The 18,539-nt window shown below is 39.9% G+C and overlaps 1 protein-coding gene across 1 annotated transcript in view; it reads right to left on the bottom strand.

Moving 5' to 3' along the window:
* The window catches only part of LOC133488169 (leucine-rich repeat and fibronectin type-III domain-containing protein 2), a 139,883-nt gene that overhangs the window by 50,666 nt on the left and 70,678 nt on the right, over nt 1-18,539 (bottom strand). Inside the window, 1 exon segment of the mRNA XM_061795736.1 lies at nt 5,143-5,253. The gene's annotated coding sequence lies outside the window, so the exon portion shown is untranslated.

The following is an 18,539-nucleotide window of genomic DNA, read 5'->3' as shown; positions in this document are numbered from 1 at the left end:
TCTTTGTTTCCACTTCAAATCTGTTGATGTTTACCTCTGTAATTGCATATGTAATCTACTATGTTAATGTCTTGCAATGAGAATTTACCAGTCAATTTTAACATTAAGGTGGAACTGAAATATTTTCCAGCAACATTACTGTAATAGCATGTATGCAGAAGATAAGGTACGGTTATTGTCATTAATGCTTCTAAAAATATTTCAATTATATAAAAAAAATATGACTGAATAATTACAGGGCATCACACTGGTTACAGAGTTCAATGACCAGGCCAGCCAAAAATTGTTGTTCTTTTATGCAGCTTGGGGCAGAGCGCTGGTGTTCTCAACCAACCTAGATTGCAATACGATACATGCACATCAAGGCAATAATCACAGACAAGGATGGCTTAACATGTAACACACATGGTTTAATATAACAGGAGCATCAACTCAATGTTCAATCGGAATTAATTTTACATGTTGCAGATGCTCGCTCAAAACTATGTATTATTTATTTTTTTACACCAATAAACAGAGGGCTACTTAAATGAAAAATATGACATTTTTAAAAAAGCCATACTGCAGCATGTGCAATATACATAATATAACCTTAGAAGCAGTATTATGCACTGCACTTATTGCACTTCAAATTTTGTGGACTGCTATGCAGTACCAATAGTTAATTTGTGGATGGTTTTTAATCTGTTAGTAAGTTAATACATTTTTTTAAAGTGGTATATTATTTTTTTTTATCTCACACTCGACAAATACCCTGTATGAAGAAACTAAAACTAATACTGACACTGTCCATCCATCCATTTTCCGTACTGCTTATCCTCACTAGGGTCGCGGGCGTGCTGGAGCCTATCCCAGCTGAGTCTGTGCGAGAGGTGGGGTACACCCTGGACTGGTCACCAGCCAATCGCAGGGCACATATAGACAAACAACCATTCGCACTCACATTCACACCTACGGGCAATGTAAAGTATTCAATCAACCTATCACGCTTGTTTCTGGGATGTGGGTGGAAACCGGAGCACCTGAAGAAAAGCCACGCAGGCACGGGGAGAACATGCAATCTCCACACAGGCGGGCCCTGTGTGATTGAACCCTGGTCCTGAGAACTGTGAGGCAGTCGTCCACTGTGCCGCCTTTCTGAAACTAATAAAAGCTAAACTAAAACTATGCATAAAAAAAAATACAAACTAATAAAAACTAACAAACCTGCTCTCAGAACAAATTAAAACTAACTAAATTTGAAAAAAGAAAAGTCAAAATGAAATAAAAACTAACTATAATGGAAAATCCATAGCTATTATAAGCTTGGGTCCCACTATATTGCAAATTGCTCTCTTAAACATATCTCATTTTCTATCAAGGAAATTTGCTATGAATCTGTAATTCTGCAGTTTATCGTGATTGTGTTTTTTTTTAATGGGCTGGCATAATGGAGGAATCAAGCCTCCTGTGACCTGGCAAAGGGGGAAGGTGACAGGACTTGGCTGCACGCTTGCACTCGAAGCCAACAAGCTTGCAATATTTGGGGGTGTTAAAATACATTAACAGTGTTTTAAAAGTGTTTTTTATATATTTTTTGTGTGTATGAGGTGTATCTCTAGGCTTTAACTAAAGAAAAAAAAATTATAGTGTATTGTGGATTTTATATATCATGGGTGGGTCTGGAAAGTAACTCCCGTGATGAACTGGGAATCACAGCACTTCAGAACTTTGGGGCGAGAATAGCAATACCTCACCTTTACCGAATGAGCTGTACATTTGATTAAGTTAGAATTTGTTAGGCCGTGTATTGTGTTTAACATTATAGATTATTTACTAAAAAAATCTTTGAAATCTTAGGCTCATGATATGTGTACTTGCTGCCAAAACTGAAGTCTGGTGCAAGGCCTGTGAAAATAGATTTATAGTAACAAGAGCACTGAAGCCCCTATTTGTGATTGGCCTCTTGTGTGATGCTAGAGGAGAATGGTGAGGTTGGTAGAAAGGGGGGCTTGGAAAGATGAAGGAGCATCTCTTCTCCTCATCAGGAAATAGTTCACCACAGTTTCTAGGAAACTCTTAAATTGTTACTGCCCAAAGATGCAGCTATGTTGTAAAAGTGCAATCGATAGACTGCATGGTGTTACTAAATAGGCATGCAGGAAAAACATCACAATTTCAACAAACATCTTCTCTGCCTTGTGAATAGTAAAAATGGGTTGGATAACATGTAGCAATACAAATCTTATTTTAGCAGATGAATGAATCATAATTAAGATCACAAAAGCTCTTTGAACTAGTTCAGACCCCATTTTCAACTTGCATTATCATGCACTCTCTGTGTTGAAAATGCATGAAGAATGCATTTGAATCAGGATGTGGTACAATAAAAACGACCTGATCAAGGTGTGTCTCACATTGTGCCCTGATCTCAGTCAATCAGATAGTAATGGCATAGTAACTTATCCAGTGTCATTACATTCAGTAAGTTTAACAGTCTCATTAGAAACCAGAAGAGCAGTTACAGTAATATAATTTCCAAACTTTTGATCGTAATACTGCGATTGGCTGGCGACCAGTTCAGGGTGTAACCCGCCTCTTGCCCGGAGTCAGCTGGGATAGGCTCCAGCACGCCTGCGACCCTAGTGAGGACAAGCGGTACGGAAAGTGAATGGATGGATGGATGGATCGTAATACCTTTAGTGTGGCGCAGACCTGCAACATCCTTAATACTCCACTATCAGAGATACTCCACTCCAGTACTCCACTATCACAGATTTTGAGAAGACCATTTTTTGTTACTGCATTGTGCCCCTAGTGTACAAAGTCAGGAGGGTCCTGGTTTACAGTAGAGCATTTCTTTACTCTGAGCTATGTTGTAGCTATAGTATAGGATTTCAACTACCGGTATACTGTTAAAATAAATCTGAAATATTATTGTTTACACACACATAAGCTACCAAAATGAGTAATATAATATTGATGATTAAAAGTTATGTCACTGATGCTGAGGAACTGGATAATAATAATAAAAAAAGAATAAGAATTCAGGTAAGGGAACTGAATTCCCACAGTAAGAATAAAATCAAGGTTGTTTCTGACACTTTTGACCACAAGAATCTGGTAATGTTGGTCAAGTCTGTTTTCCTTTGTCAATGAAGACTTGAAAATCACCTGAGTGCGCAGGGAGACATGAGGATCAGTATAATTAAAGTGCACCAACTTCTGAACAAATCATAGCCTAGAAACAGCAACAAACGTTTTTTGCTCATTCGTGCCATTCAAAAATGAGTTTGGTGTAATGCACAAATATTGTAAATAAAAATGTATAGTTTTGTTTGGAGTCTAAGAACATATTCAAATTTGTTCAGTGTGGTTGGGCAGAGGAATGGTGGGTTACCACTCGGATGTGAGATTGTGAGTCAGGCTCTCTTATCCAACATCAGTGACCACTGACCTTACACATATTTTATTTATGTGATGAACAGAAGCGCTTTCCCACAGACAAATTCCTAAATTCTGTAGAATGTCTTTAAGTAACTTCATATGTTGTACCAATGTCTTGTCCAGTAGATGAAATGGCCTTATGTGCCAATAGTTATGTTCCTATAACTGCATATTTTGCGGAAGCTAATAAGATCAGGTGAGTCTCAAATTACTATGCAATTGTAATAGTCAAAGCCCTGGTTGAGGTGAATCTGACAGAAGTTTACACATTAATTAAACATCTAATCTAAAGGAGAACATATGGGTTGACGCTCCTATTGTCTGACTTTCTGGTAAGCAATCAAGTCTATATTCTATCACTCCCTGAGGGGAAAACCCTGCAGCGCTCAACAACATCCTGACACTTTTGAACAAAACCAACCCAATTTCTCTGGCAGATTACATTTTATCTTTGTATGAACTGTCCCACTCGTTGTAATACATTTTCCCCCCCTGAGGTATAGCACCTACTTGCTACCACCTCCTCAAACCCCTTATCTGTTTTTCTTCTTTCCGAAAGTAAATTTGAAACAAGCAAGGATCATTTCAATGTCACGGCAGCTTTGTCCCTGGGATAAAAGGAGACAATAAGCCCTGCAGTGACAGCAGTAAATGGTGCCAATTTTCCTCACAGAAAGGGTGATGGACAGAACGGGAAGGGGAATAGTCTGGGTAGATGGTTTAAAACCATAATCCAACTTTGTATGTCAGAATGTGTTGGGTTTTGCAGAGATTTTCCACCCACTCAGTGATTTGAATCATTTCATCAGGCTACACAAAAGTACAATGGCATGTAAAAGGATTAGCTTAGTAATGTCAAAATTTTAGTGAAGTTCGAACTTGTTTTCTGTGATGGGGATAAAACAGGTACGTATTCCTTACAAAAAAAATTATCCACACATACAGTATACTATCCGGGGGAGTTTTTGGGGGGAGTATTTACTGTATAAACATATAGTAAAGATACGAGCAATAAGACATTTTCTGATAATAGTACCATTAAAGATTATTAGCAGGTACACAGTGAACTAAACAAGTGATTTCAATGATATTTTCACTGAACTGTTATTAAATACCACATGAAAAACTGTTTGACCTTACTATTCTACATTTAGAAACTATCAATCCAAACACCAATCTAATTACAATAATAAAAAAAAAAATGACTGGAGATCTTTGAACAACATTAGACACTTTGTGGAATAAGAAATGATAGAAAATGTGTTTGGTTGCCCTTTCCAATTTATGCTGCAATTTGATACCACTGTTAATTATACTACCATGGGCAGACAAAAGCCTAATTAGACAACAAATACTAAAAAGTAAACAAATGCAACACCATGCCAGCTTTAGACATAGCTATACACGGTATGATAAATGTATATAATAATTAAGTGTGACAAAACATCAAGTGGAGGTAACAATGTACCCATTTGGCCATTACCAAAAATGATCACTGCAAACCACTTGTCTTTTCATGTAATACAATATTGTGCTGTTGTATCGAACTAGACTGCATCATACTGAGAGTTCTTTCCAATACCTTGTCCTTCTCATAGATACTACATGAGGTAACCAAAACATAATAGAAACACTGCACTGCGGGATGCGGTGCATTTTGCCTCAACGTTAAGTAGTTTAACATGAGAAAAAAAAATGCCTCAGCACGGTACTCACAGTGATCGTGACTTGGTTGGTCCACTCAAGTATGCAGACACATATTGGTCATGTTAAAGTAGACGGCAGATTCTGTTCCTTGTCTTGGGCAGTCACACTCCGCTGGGTTACCTGAAAGAGGAAAAAGGTCAGTGGAGAAAATAAGAATTTCAATGAGCTTTCTCACTGAATCTAATCAAGCAACAAAGCAATTCCGAGGAAACAAAAAAACAGAAAATATTACAGTATATCTGAATAGTGGTCTTTTGCAGTATTACAAAATGGGCTTTTCCTACTTGTGCTTTGTTTTGAGCATTTTGTTTGTTTTACTCGTGTCACAAAATTAAAGGATGGGATGGGAGGATGTTTTATTTTTTTAAGAATGCCAAAGCTGCACCCTCATTAAATTGTGGCCCCATGTGAGAGCACATGGTCTCACAGAACACAATGATGGTCCACACTATTAATGAGCCAATGTAAAAACAGACACTAAGGCACTGCAAGGATTTATGATGTTGATTTTGGTTTAAATAAATAAATAAATAATTCAACTGAGCCAACCAAGTTAAGTAAATAAAGGCATTTTTAAAAGTCTCACAACAAGAAGCGTTCGCTATGTATATTTCTTTCTGCTAAGAATAAGGCTCGAGATAAAGTCCGCCTCTGCCAGACGCCTGTCTCTGCCAAAGCTGACAGTTGGGGTAAAACAGTGAAACACAGAAAATCCAGCTGAAAGGAAAGAAGCCCCAGTCTCATACTAGTGGACAACAGACTCCAAATTAAACTGTGTCAGTGTGAAGATAGGTGCTGCTCTGGCATTAAGAAAAAATGTGATTGTTTGATCCATGAAAATGACCATTCTTTGTATTTCCTTAGGTATTGTAAATCCTGTGTGTTTCTCCAGAGACCTGTCGAAAAGAATCTTTCAATTAGAAGGTAAATTAACTAATTTATGTCAGCTAAGACTTATCTTTAGTGGAGTGTAGAATTGTACCACTATGGGCGCTAGTTTCGTGAATGGTGTAAGTCCAGCACGGCAGGTGGTGCAATTGTGCCCCAGAGGAGGGTTAGACTCATTTTATAGACAAGGGCAGCGGCTCTGACAGTGGGAAGGCTGCACCACTGTGGGAGTGTTTACAGCCGACTTCACTCATCGGCAATCAAAGCAGCTCATCTCATTCTCCTAGAATGTGGCGCATCTGACAGTCTCGACGGAGAAATCTCTGAGTGTGGAAGAGGACGATGCGTAATCGCAGCGATCCGTGCATGAATGGAGCATTGTCACTTCTCTGGCCGGTGTGGCAACAGACAATGTGAGCAAGTATACAGAATGAGCTGGTGATAATCGCTATCAACTTAAATATGTCCTCAGGGCTCATTATCTGTCTGCCTGTGCCATGACCAAATCCAGGAAAATCACATTAGACCAGCGGTATAGCCAGCGGCGGAGGTTTGATGTGGTCTCAGCAGACAAAACTTTAGACCAACTTTCTGTCACCAAATTGTCACTGTGTCAGGCGCATCTCCAAGGACACACCATCACTGTGCTGGAAAGCTAAGCTTGGTGCAGACTGGTGTGCCAAATTGGCAAGGAGCAGCATTCGTCAAACTGCTGAGTAGAAGTGTGCATGAAATGGCATTATATTGATGTTTATGTGTTATACAGTCACCCCTTCACTTTTACTCAGTCTCACTGGATCGTGGATTTTTAAATATTTATACATATCTAATTTCCTATCGCTAATTTCTTGCTATAGAACTGGATGTTTGCGTCGATCAGTTTTCCGAATTGACTAATGTTACTGTCGACTCATGTAGGAGTAGGCACAAGCCAGGAGGAAAGTGTGCTTAACAGAGAGACCGTCCAAAGTTTGGAATCATTTCACACAAAAGTGACACTTGTCCACTGCAAAGCATAACTGGCTTACACAAATGCACATCTACAGTAACGTAAACATTGATAACTAATTTAAAATAGACTACCACCGCTCGTTAAAACGAACTGTAATCCCTCCACAGGTGGTCAAGGATAGACGCAGCTGGTGGTGCACTTTGAATAGTTTTATTGAACAAACAGTAACAAAATGAACACGTAACAAGCACATTCATATACTAGCTGCACAGCCACAACTGACACCAGTGGAACACAACAAGCAGACTGGCTACCGGTTAGCCAGTTAACAGCCAGCCGCTATCACGAGCCAACAACAGCCAACTCTAAATTCTCATTTGCTGACTCCCACGTCACTCAGCAGGCCAGGACCCAACTTTTTTTTTCTTTTTGTCCTGTTCGGCTGTTAGGGCAAGCAGAATGGAAGATCTGTATCAGAACAGTTTTACTGTGTCACTGTGGAGTTTTTAAGCTTCCGCTCTTGTTTCTTAGTATTATAATTGAAGTTTATTGAGAATCAGAGTCAAACAGAACAAAGTTTCTAGAGGGGAGAGAGACACGAAGACAAAAGACAAAGCACTAATTGTAAACAGGATGAGAAAAGTAAGTCATTACATTATCTACAAGAATGAAACATTAAATATGAGTGTTGCATGGGGCTGTAATGCTACACCCTTTGAGGGAAGGACAGGACAAGCTAGTCGTGAACCCGGCTGTACAACTGAAGTGTGATGGGATTGACTATGTAAATTACAAAAGTCTATAGGACGAGAGTATGAGGGATACACAAGCAATTCGCATATTCATGAGTTATTTGTCGCAATAAGTGAGTGGCCCCAAACCCAGTGAAAGAGTACCAGGGGTGTGTGCCTAAGGACCCCACCCAATCAATCGAGGGGCGGGATCGGGCCCAGAGGTCAACCGAGAGCAGACACGTCCCCCACGCTTCTCCTCACTAGGGTCGCGGGCGTGCTGGAGCCTATCCCAGCTATCTTCGGGAAAGGCGGGATACACCCTAAACTGGTCGCCAGCCAATCGCAGGGCACATAGAAACAAACAACCATTCGCACTCACATTCACACCTATGGGCAATTTAGAGTCTTCAATTAATGCATGTATTGGGGATGTGGGAGGAAACCGGAGTGTGGGAGAAAACCCACCCAGGCACGGGGAGAACATGCAAATGCCACACAGGCAGGGCCGGGATTTGAACTGTGAGGCAGATGTGCTAACCAGTCGCCCACCCTTCCGCGGGGTACATTTATTTATTTTTATTTTTATCTCATCAATTACTCTTATTAAAAGATTCATTTTATACTGAAAACTGTTACATATTGTTTGCTGAAAAGTAGTGCAATAAAAATATAGATTTTTCCTTAACGAGGAATAATCATAATTAATAATTGATCAAAATAATCGTTATTATTATTTTGGCCATAATCGTGCAGCCCTAAAGCACATTGAATCAGATTTTTGTATGGAATGTAGTACATACAGGATAAGCGGTACGGAAAATGAATGAATGAATGAAGTACATACAGTATGCACAGTATAAACCTTCTTTGCCTTTCCAAACGTAATTCATCCACCATCAAGAGGCGAAAATAAAGAGCACGGTCGTTGCATGTGCTCCTTCAACTCATCTCAAACGTTTTGAAATCTGGGAAACACTCTTTTAAAAAAGTAATTGATGTTCCATTGTTGTTATTGTAAGATTCCAGTGATGACACAGCACCAAAGCAATATGGCTGTGTTAAATACCGTGCGTAAATTAGTTTTGATTTTAATTGTCATCATTTGTATGACCTATGGCCTGTCACGCGCCAAAATATTCTCCCCAAATCCCAGTGAGAATCAGGTGACAGTCTCAGTCTGGAGTACGGTGTGTTTCTAAGCCACAGAGATTTCCTGATTCCTTTGGTTGTAGCGGTTAGCCTTTGCCAAATACACCTCTATGTCTATGTTAGAAACACAGGATGCTTAATGGGATTCCACAGGCTGCAAGCTGAATTTCTCCTGGCACCTAAGCGAGTGCCTACACTGCCTGATATTGTTTGAGTGCAAAGAGGCATGAAGCTGTAAAAGTTAAACCACAATTCAGACAGTTACAATTTCACACTGTGTAATTGAGACACAGCTGTTGGCGCACAAGTCACATACTGTAGGTCATCAATAGCTGTCACCCTAGATTATGGTCAGTGTGATGGAGTGAAACATGGCACATATTGGAAAAGGATTTTCACAACTGTGCAAGAACACAATGTTGCCAGATTCCTTTTTTTTCACATGAACATAAGAACCTCTGCAGGGTGAAACATGCTTTATGTTATGCAACCAATATCCTACAAATGTTGTTGGTTAGCACATCTCCCTCACAGTTCTGAGGACCCAGCTTCAAATCCCGGTCCCGCCTTTGGGGAGTTTGCATGTTCTCTCCTTGCCTGCGTGGGTTGTCTCCGAGCTTTCTGGTTTCCTCCCACCTCCCAAAAACATGCATGGTAGGTTAATTGAAGACTCTAAATTGTCCATAGGCTCAGGAGATACATTCTGCAATAATAATAAACTGCATGTAGCTTACCAAAATGCCCTATGCTAAACGCCAGCCATTTTCTTTCTTTCAATTTCTTAAAATGTCTTAAAAGTCATCATAGGTCCACTGCTGAGAAGTGATTCAGACTCAAAGCCACCAGTGAACGTTTGCTATATGAAAACAGTGTGTTTACAATCCACCTGAATGCGGTTCGATTTAATCTCATCAACCTTTAGGTTCGTCGCACAATATGCATTTGAAATAAGCGAGATGAATGTGTCTGTGAAAATGTAAAATGTGATTGCTTTCAGAAGGCGTCAAAAGCTCTTTGAATGTGTCTAATCTTCCTTCTCATTGCATGTCCATGTTTATTTTCAAAAGAAGCTCACATTCATGAGATCTTTCAGGCATCTTATAAGAGGTCCGTTTACAGAGAATATATTCTATACATACGGTATACAGGACTCACTAAATGAACTTAAAAATTAAGTAGTAAGACAACTCTTAATTGCTTAATTAATGGATCATTGCACCACAACATATTAAGCATTTCCGGGGGAAAGATTAGGTGGCGTACGAGTTTCTTGTGTCCGTTTCTTTCAAGCCACTGGGAGGCCATCTGAGGGGAAAATAACCTCATTCTTTAAATGTGTGATATTGTGTAATAGGTACATTATAGTCAAAAGGTCAGTGCTCGTACTTTTCGAGGTGGACATTTCATCGCAAGTTCTGACTTTTTGAAGACCAAAGGTATAGCTTTTCCAGCCAACACTGCAGTGTGCCGCCCGTCATGTTCAGCGATTCAACTCGGCTTTTTATTTTAACACATTTTACAGTGACCCGGTTCTACAAAGGACATGGGAAATTAACTTTCGTCGAGACAATTTCACCATGTTTTTCGTCTAATGAAAAAAGAAATATTTATCTTGTATGCTTACCCATGTAAATGCATCCTTTCGAAAACAGATGTCACATCCATTCACGATTGGCAGAACATGGCTGGTGTTGCATGTGCCACTATATTGAGCTTGATAACACTTCACCAGCAGTGTACATTTATTACACAACTCAGATTCTCAACCCAAATACATGCGATTTAGAGTATTAAAGTATATTTTGGAGGCATTCAAATTGTAGTGTTTTCAATCTGTTGAGCACAGCTCTGGGTGAATTCAACTAAACAAAAACTCCTGTAGCCTATAAACGTGTAAGTTTAGTATAGAAACTGAGAGCCCTGACCTTAACCCCATGAAAAGGACCTACAGTAGAGAGCCCCTTTCCTCAACATTTGTGATGTTTGAAATAACTCATGCTCTTCTGGACAATTAGTCCCACTGACACACTCCAAAATCTTCAAAAAGTCTTCCCCATTTAAAGCTGGTATCGCTACAAATGGGAGACAAATTGTATATGCTTCATTTTTCAGTTCCTGTGGGCAGGTGTCCCAAAACCTTTGCCCATACAGTTTAACAGTGGAGTGCCCCTCATTAGTCTGAGGTGCACTATTAAAAGATACCATTTAATATGCAGCAAGGGCTGACTTTGTCTTGCCCTTCACAACTGTGCCGAGTACCGGACATGCATATTCTAATTTTTTCATTATTATGCCTACGAGTGGAGCAACTTGAATCATCAGATCATTAAAGGACTGGTGTAATGTTCCTCTCAATCAGATCCAATCTCTCTCTGCAAACAGACTCATCATGATAACGTGACTGGTTGCTCTGTATACCTTGACACTCTCTATCAGATGGGATTTGCACATGGCACAGGCTGCAAATGAGGTGTCTCAAAGGCTGGTGGTCAGAGGAAATGTTATACACATCCCTCAGCCGTGACGTTTGCTTTGTTTTGGGTTGAGCATCTCTTTGAATGTCGATGATTGATGCAAAGCTGCACATTCAGAAATAGAAGACAATTAAAATCAGTTAAGGTGATGAACTAATTTCATTCAGCAGACTCATCTGTTGCCAGAAGCGCTCTGCCTCCTCCTCCTAACACCCCCGCAATAAAAAAAAACCATGTGATTAGCGATGAGTCTATGCCATTGCTTGTCCATTGTAACAACTATTGAGTCATTGTTATTTATTTGTTACTTAAATGTGAAAACCCAATAAACAATAATATGAAAAAAAACAGCTAATTGAAGCAACTTTAAAAAGCTTTATTATTCCTATATATGCCAGAAGATGGCGGCACGGTGGGCGACCAGTTAGCACATCTGCCTCACAGTTCTGAGCCCCGGGGTTCAAATCTCGGCCCTGCTTGTGTGGAGTTTGCATGTTCTCCCTGTGCCTGCGTGGGTTTTCTCCGGGTACTCCGGTTTCCTCCCACATCCCAAAAACATGTATGGTAGGTTAACTGAAGACTGAAAATGGATGGGAGGAAGGATGCCGCAAGATGGTGGCAAACAGGCAAAGGCCTGTCTGAATGAAGCTCCTCCCCTGTCTTCAACATAGTTCCCTGGCACCAAGATGGCATAAGATGGCGCCAGAGCAATATATATGCCCTTTTATATGAGGGCTTTGGCCTGAGCACAAAAACAGGGAAGATGTGAGTTTTTCCTAGAATAACAAACGATAGGTTCTTAAAAAAAAAAAAACAGCAAATAGGTGAATTCGAAAGTAACAAATCGTGACTACGGGGAACACTCTATATGAAATGTAGCGCATGTTAATCATAGTCTTTGGTGCACACTTTCAAAGATAAAACCTTTCCCCAGATGCTGGTCTCATTCTCACTTACATATTATGTCTGCCAATTAAACTTCTGTTATCCCCCTGCACCAGTGGTCTAAAGGTGCCATACATTTTTAAACAAACATCACTTCTTTTGGATATACATGGATGTTTTCAGGATAGCATTGCTATATGCATAATCTATGTTGTGTAAGAGGCTTCGCAGCTCAGAAAGCCATTAAACTACATTCTTGCAGCTTGTGAACTTTCCTTATTTTTAGACCAGCAGACAGTAAGAGGGGTGATGAGCCTGTGCTGTTGTTGTTACTATCTTTAGCTCTGCAGCAGCTAGTGGAAACCATTGTTGGGGATTCGTGATGTACAACCCAATTCCAATGAAGTTGGGAGATTGTGGTAAACATAAATAAAAACAGAATACAATGATTTGCAAATTATGTTCAACCTATATTTAATTAAATGCACTACAAATACAAGATATTTGATGCTCAAACTGATAAACTTTATTGTTAAGTAATCATCCATTAATCCATCCATTTTCTGTGCTACTTCTTCTCACTGTCCCAACTATCATCGGGCAGCGGCCGGGGTACACCCTGAACTGGTTGCCAGCCAATCGCAGGGCACATACAAACATACAACCATTCGCACTCACAGTCACACCTACGGGCAATTTAGAGTTGTCAATTAACCTACCACGCATGTTTTTGGGATGTGGGAGGAAACTGGAGTGCCTGGAGAAAAACCCACGCAGGCAAGGAGAGAACATGCAAACTCCACAAAGGCGGGTCCTCAGAACTCTGAGGCAGACGCTCTAACCAGTCGCCTACCGTGCAGACCGCAAATAATCATTAACTTAGAATTTTATGGCTGCAACACGTTCCACAAAAAGCTGGGACAGGTGGCAAAAAAGGTGAAGATTGCTCATCAAACACCCATTTGGAACATCCCACAGGTGAACAGGCTAATTGGGAACAGGTGGCTGCCATGATTGTGTATACTTCACTAACTCAGTATTTTTAGGTTCTTTCGGGTTGTCTAGTCATAGGTAGGAAGACTTAAAGTCAATATAAAAATGTTGAGACACCCCTGTTCAAATGACCAATATATATAATGTCATATCCTTTTCTGCCATTAATCTGACCTATATAACCTAATAACTAAATAATGTGGTTCCAAATGTAGTTCTGTTATAAATAAGAGGTGTCTGTGTTCAGAATTAACCAACCACATTCAATCACATGTTAAATGGGAGTCAGCTGCCATTATTGCAAGTGCGCTGATTAACCCCAAATAAAGTTTAGCTCTTCAAGTGCCCTTTTCCTGAGAATTTTGTCGTCACATCTTCCACCACAAACCACGGTCCACAGAGATCTTCCCCAGACAGAATCAGAAGGATCTCAGTGCTCAACGATATCAGTCAGGAGAAGGGTACAAAATACTTTCCATGGAACACAGTGGAGACAGTCATCATCAAGTGGAGAAATATGCCACAACAACTGTGGCAAACTGGACATCCCTTTAAAATTGATGAAAAGACGAGAAAAAAACTGGTCAGGGAGGTTGCCAAGAGGCCGACAGTAACATTGAAGGAGCTGTAGGAATTTCTGAGAAGTACTGGCTGTTTAGTACATGAGACAGTAACTTCCCGTCTTCCTCATCCAGTATACCTGGGCTATGGGGTAGGGCGGCAAGACGGAAGCCTTACCTTAAAAAAAGAAAAGAAAACAAATATCCATATGGAAAAATGTGTTATTTAGTTTGAATGTGATTGGTTAATTATGAGCATAGCCACATCCCCAGTTAGACTTCTGATATCCACTATATATGGAGTCTCAGTAACTTTGATGGTTGAAAGAAAAATCCTGCTAAATGTCACAGGTTCACTTTTCAAAGCAGATTGTTAAGTCCCAGAGAAGCACTTAAACACAGTCTGGAATTGCACAACATACATCTGAGAAATGTGTTTGTGTATTTAGAGTCCCATTTCCATAGAAGATATGTGATGAAGCGGAATACCGTAATTGACTATGTAAGATGTCCCCCACTCTTGAGCACAAGACTGAATATTTTCAAGACAAGCACACAAGGGAGGAAAATGCATTACATATGCAAGGATGATAACACTTACGAAATTCGAATGTTTTTGTGATAGAATGTTTCACAGGGAGGAAATATTCAGATTGTTTTACACAGAAACTGGGAGTTGAGCCTCAAGATCAGATTGTTTACTTGATTATAAAGTTAAGAAACATTACATCTAAAACAGACCCCTAATACAGGCTTAATGACATAATCACTAATCGGAAAAATGTGCAAAGATGCATGCTACAATATTTTAACCATTCTTGGACAAGGAAGGAAGTACATCATTTATATCTGTGCAGCAAGGTTTTACCACGAACAAAAAGTCATACATTTTGGAAATGGACCAAATTATTGGGAAAAATATGCCTCGAAAATCACACTGGTCACACACAAAAGGTCAAACTGTTCCTGTGTCTGCATCAGCATATGATACATTTTGCCTTTTCGTTAGCTATTTGTGTCGCTTATTCCAAGAGAATGTCCAGACTTAACATGGGAAAGGAAACAACTTGTGTAGAAAACAACATTATACGCAAGAAGTAACACAAAGTAAGTAGACTCGCATTTCAAGCAATAAGACTGAAACCTGTCACAATGGAGTGTGAGAAGTGCTCAGGATAACTTCACAGAAAACAACATTTGTTCAAAAGAAGACCTGGCCAAGACCTTGTTAACTGCTTTGGAGAACATCGAAGAACTGTGTCAAGATATATATATATATATATATATATATATATATATATATATATATATATATATATATATATAAAATGCAATAGTCTTGCTCTACTTTCACTTTCAGTTACTCGTCACTGTATAATGACAACACTGTAAATTAAACCTGAACAATAATAAGTTTTCTTTGAAAATGTCATATTTTTTTCATACTTTTTGTTGAGTGATGTGTGGGTTACCCGGGTTCAATCCCCTGCCCTGCCTGTGTGGAGTTTGCATGTTCTCCCCATGCCTGCGTGGGTTTTCTCCGGGTACTCCGGTTTCCTCCCACATCCCAAAAACATGCATGAATTGGAGACTCTAAATTGCCCGTAGGCATGACTGTGAGTGCGACTGGTTGTTTGTTCCTATGTGCCCTGCGATTGGCTGGCAACCAGTTCAAGGTGTACCCCGCCTCCTGCCCGATGACAGATGGGATAGGCTCCAGCACGCCCGCGACCCTAGTGAGGAGAAGCGGCTCAGAAAATGGATGGATGGATGGATGGATGTGTGGGTTTGTACATGTGGTGTTAACTTGAACATGATTTCTCAATGCCAGTGGCCTTATCTCTGCTGCTAAGTGCTTCAGTGTGACAGGCAGCCACCCGATTGTGCTTCTTGTCAGGGTTAATCAGAATAGATGAGGGAATTTGACACATTTGTACGCTTGACATCTCTAAATATTTATTGTAGAACTGTATGGGTCAAAACGATTTCTTCCACCTCAACCTTGAAACTTCAAATATTCTGAATAGCTGCAATAGCATGACACATGTTCCTAATGTATCATGACAGACATGACACACACACACACCTACACACACAATTAATCATTATCTTGTAATGTACCCTAATAATTGTGTAACTGGGAAATCCAAATATTGCAGAAAATGTGTAAAACAGAAACTAGAAGGACATTGTGGAAAGCCTTCGTGAAATTTTACCCTCACACTGAAACTTAAAACAGCACATAATACCCTCGGGACATGTTTGAGGAGAAACAGTTCAAGGTTTCAGCCCAGCAGTCATAATGATTGTGCCTCTAATTATAGTGTTTGGTAATTATGCTGTCTCTGGATGTGGCACAAGATTTGTTTTTCTTTTCTAAACAAACACCATGCAGCGTCCCTTTATGCCTGCCATCATGTATTGTTGAGGACACACTGTATTGTTCTATTATACAAAGAACATATTCAGATTCTAAAATGAACAAAGGCTTATTGGAACAATTCCTGGAAACCCTTGTCCTGTTATGATGCTGTACAAGAAAATGTTATTTACAATTTACAGTTTCCTCGAGGCATTGTTCCTCAATTGCAAAATAAAAAATATAGTGACACACCTTATTAGATACATTTGCACAACATTTGAACAAGCCACTGGACTCCCACATTCCAAAAAACATGCATGGTAGGCTAATTGAAGACTCTAAATTGCCTGGTGGTGTGAATGTGAGTGTCAATGATGGTTTGTCTACATGTGCCCTGCAATTGGCTGGTGACCGGTTGAGGTTGTACCCCGCCTCTCGCCCAGAGTTAGCTGAGATAGGCACCAACACACCCGCGAACCTTGTGAGGATAAGCAGTACGGAAAATGGATGGCTGGATAATAAATGAAGAAGGACTTGCTGTACATGTAAAGAGGCTGGGTTTCCTGGTTGGCTCAGGTGGTTGATGTGCTTCTATTTTTATGGGTCGACCAGTGCAGATTAGCTGGTGCTTCCTGTCTGTCAACCTGAGAGCTGGGCTCAGATGGCTGAATAACACCATAGGGCTACCATTCCGGAGCATGCCGACGAATATAGTCATCTTCTTCTTTGGTTATTGCTGAACTTCAGTTGGTTTTGGACCTCTCCTTTTATTGGTAGACCACAGCATCATTAGGCTGTAGGCAACAAAAATGTAATTGGTCAGAGACTAAGCAGGATCTTCTTTAGCTGCTAAAACCATTAAATACATTTTGCGGCTTTTTTAGTGCACTTGGGCGGCCTTCCACAGGAGAAACCTCCAGAGCCACAGTCCTATACCGTTTTAATTTTTTCTTCTTTTTTTTTTTGTTTGCAAACAACACCCATTCTTTATGACCTTTTGCACCAGTTTAGTCTAAACTGATGAAATCCAAGTAAAAAAATAAAAAATAAAATAAATAAATAACTCGGAGATGGATGTTGCGCAATTTTGAAGCAGTGCTACTGGCAATCCATTATCAACTATTTGAGTGAAAATAGTGATAAAGACGTCTATTTGTTTCCTGTACACTTTGCATTCTGTCTGTTATATACCCAAAACCTCGAAAAGGAGGAGGGAATGAGGAAACAGGGCCAACTATATTTTTAGCATCAGCTCGCAGTGGGTTGCGTTGATGAGGCGAATGAAAAGCTGTTTCACATTTGCATGAGCTGATGTTTGGTAGTGTAACAATGAAGTGTGTCAGTATTTAATTAGGTGCAGAAAAAAACTCCATCAATCTATCAATGGCTTCTTTGATCTATAAAACATAACATGCTTTGTTTGTAGTCACATTTCAGCAAAAGGCCACTGCTTTCTGTGTGACTAGAAATGGGAAAACCAATTTCATTTAAACCAATACTTCTCAAATAGTGGGGTGAAACCCAACAAGGGCACCAGTGAGGTGTCAGGGGAGGCATGGAGGCAGGGGGGACAACATTGCCTTTATTCATGCGTAAATGATAAACAAGCCTCCAGTCAGTCGGTGGCAGCAGTGCTCAAACTAATCAACAGGCTGCCTGTTCAACCCAATAGAAGAAGAACACAGCTACGCCGATGCACAGAGCTATCAGATGAGGAGAGATGGAGAAGTTTCTGAAAAGAAAAATGGAGGAAGAGCATGTTTACAGATTCCTGGCATATACCTTATGAAATAGGTACAGGAAATGATGATGATGATGATGATGATGATGATGATGAAGCCCACATAGCCCTTGGGTTTACCCAGAAATGAGGAAAGAGCTGTATTTGTCCTATGCCTAAAAAACTTTAGCAGCCAACAGCATGAACCCAAACAAAGACCTTACACCCTATTTACATGTGAACAAGCCACTGGACTTTTTTCATTGAAAACTTGGTTAGTATCATCCACAGATGGGTCATTGTGTGAGTGCAGCGTTAGTGAATAAAAAAGCTCTGTTAGCCTCATACAAAGTTCCCCACCACATTGCAAGGTGCGAAAAAAACTCACAGGATCGCGAAGGAGTATTAATACTCTGGATAATATGTTCAGGGAAGGTTATTGTTAATGTTATGCACCTTTCATCCCTTTTGATGAGCTAAAACATAAGCAATATTGTTGCAGATTTTGCACACAAAAAAAGTGCTTAAAAATCATGGCTTTAAAAAAACAATAAATTGATTAAGCTGACAAATGACAAGCTCAAACTGTTCTTTCTTTTTTTTTAAGAATTACACAAACTAAGCGGCAATGTTACGAATTGAGTTTGTAAGGCAAATTTGGAAATTGCTTTAAGTTGTTGCAGATGTTA

Source organism: Phyllopteryx taeniolatus, chromosome 13, assembly GCF_024500385.1.
Source record: "Phyllopteryx taeniolatus isolate TA_2022b chromosome 13, UOR_Ptae_1.2, whole genome shotgun sequence".
NCBI classification, from domain to species: Eukaryota; Metazoa; Chordata; class Actinopteri; order Syngnathiformes; family Syngnathidae; genus Phyllopteryx; species Phyllopteryx taeniolatus.
The sequence above is the reverse complement of the archived record's forward strand: the minus strand, read 5'-3'. Positions and strand labels throughout refer to the sequence as shown.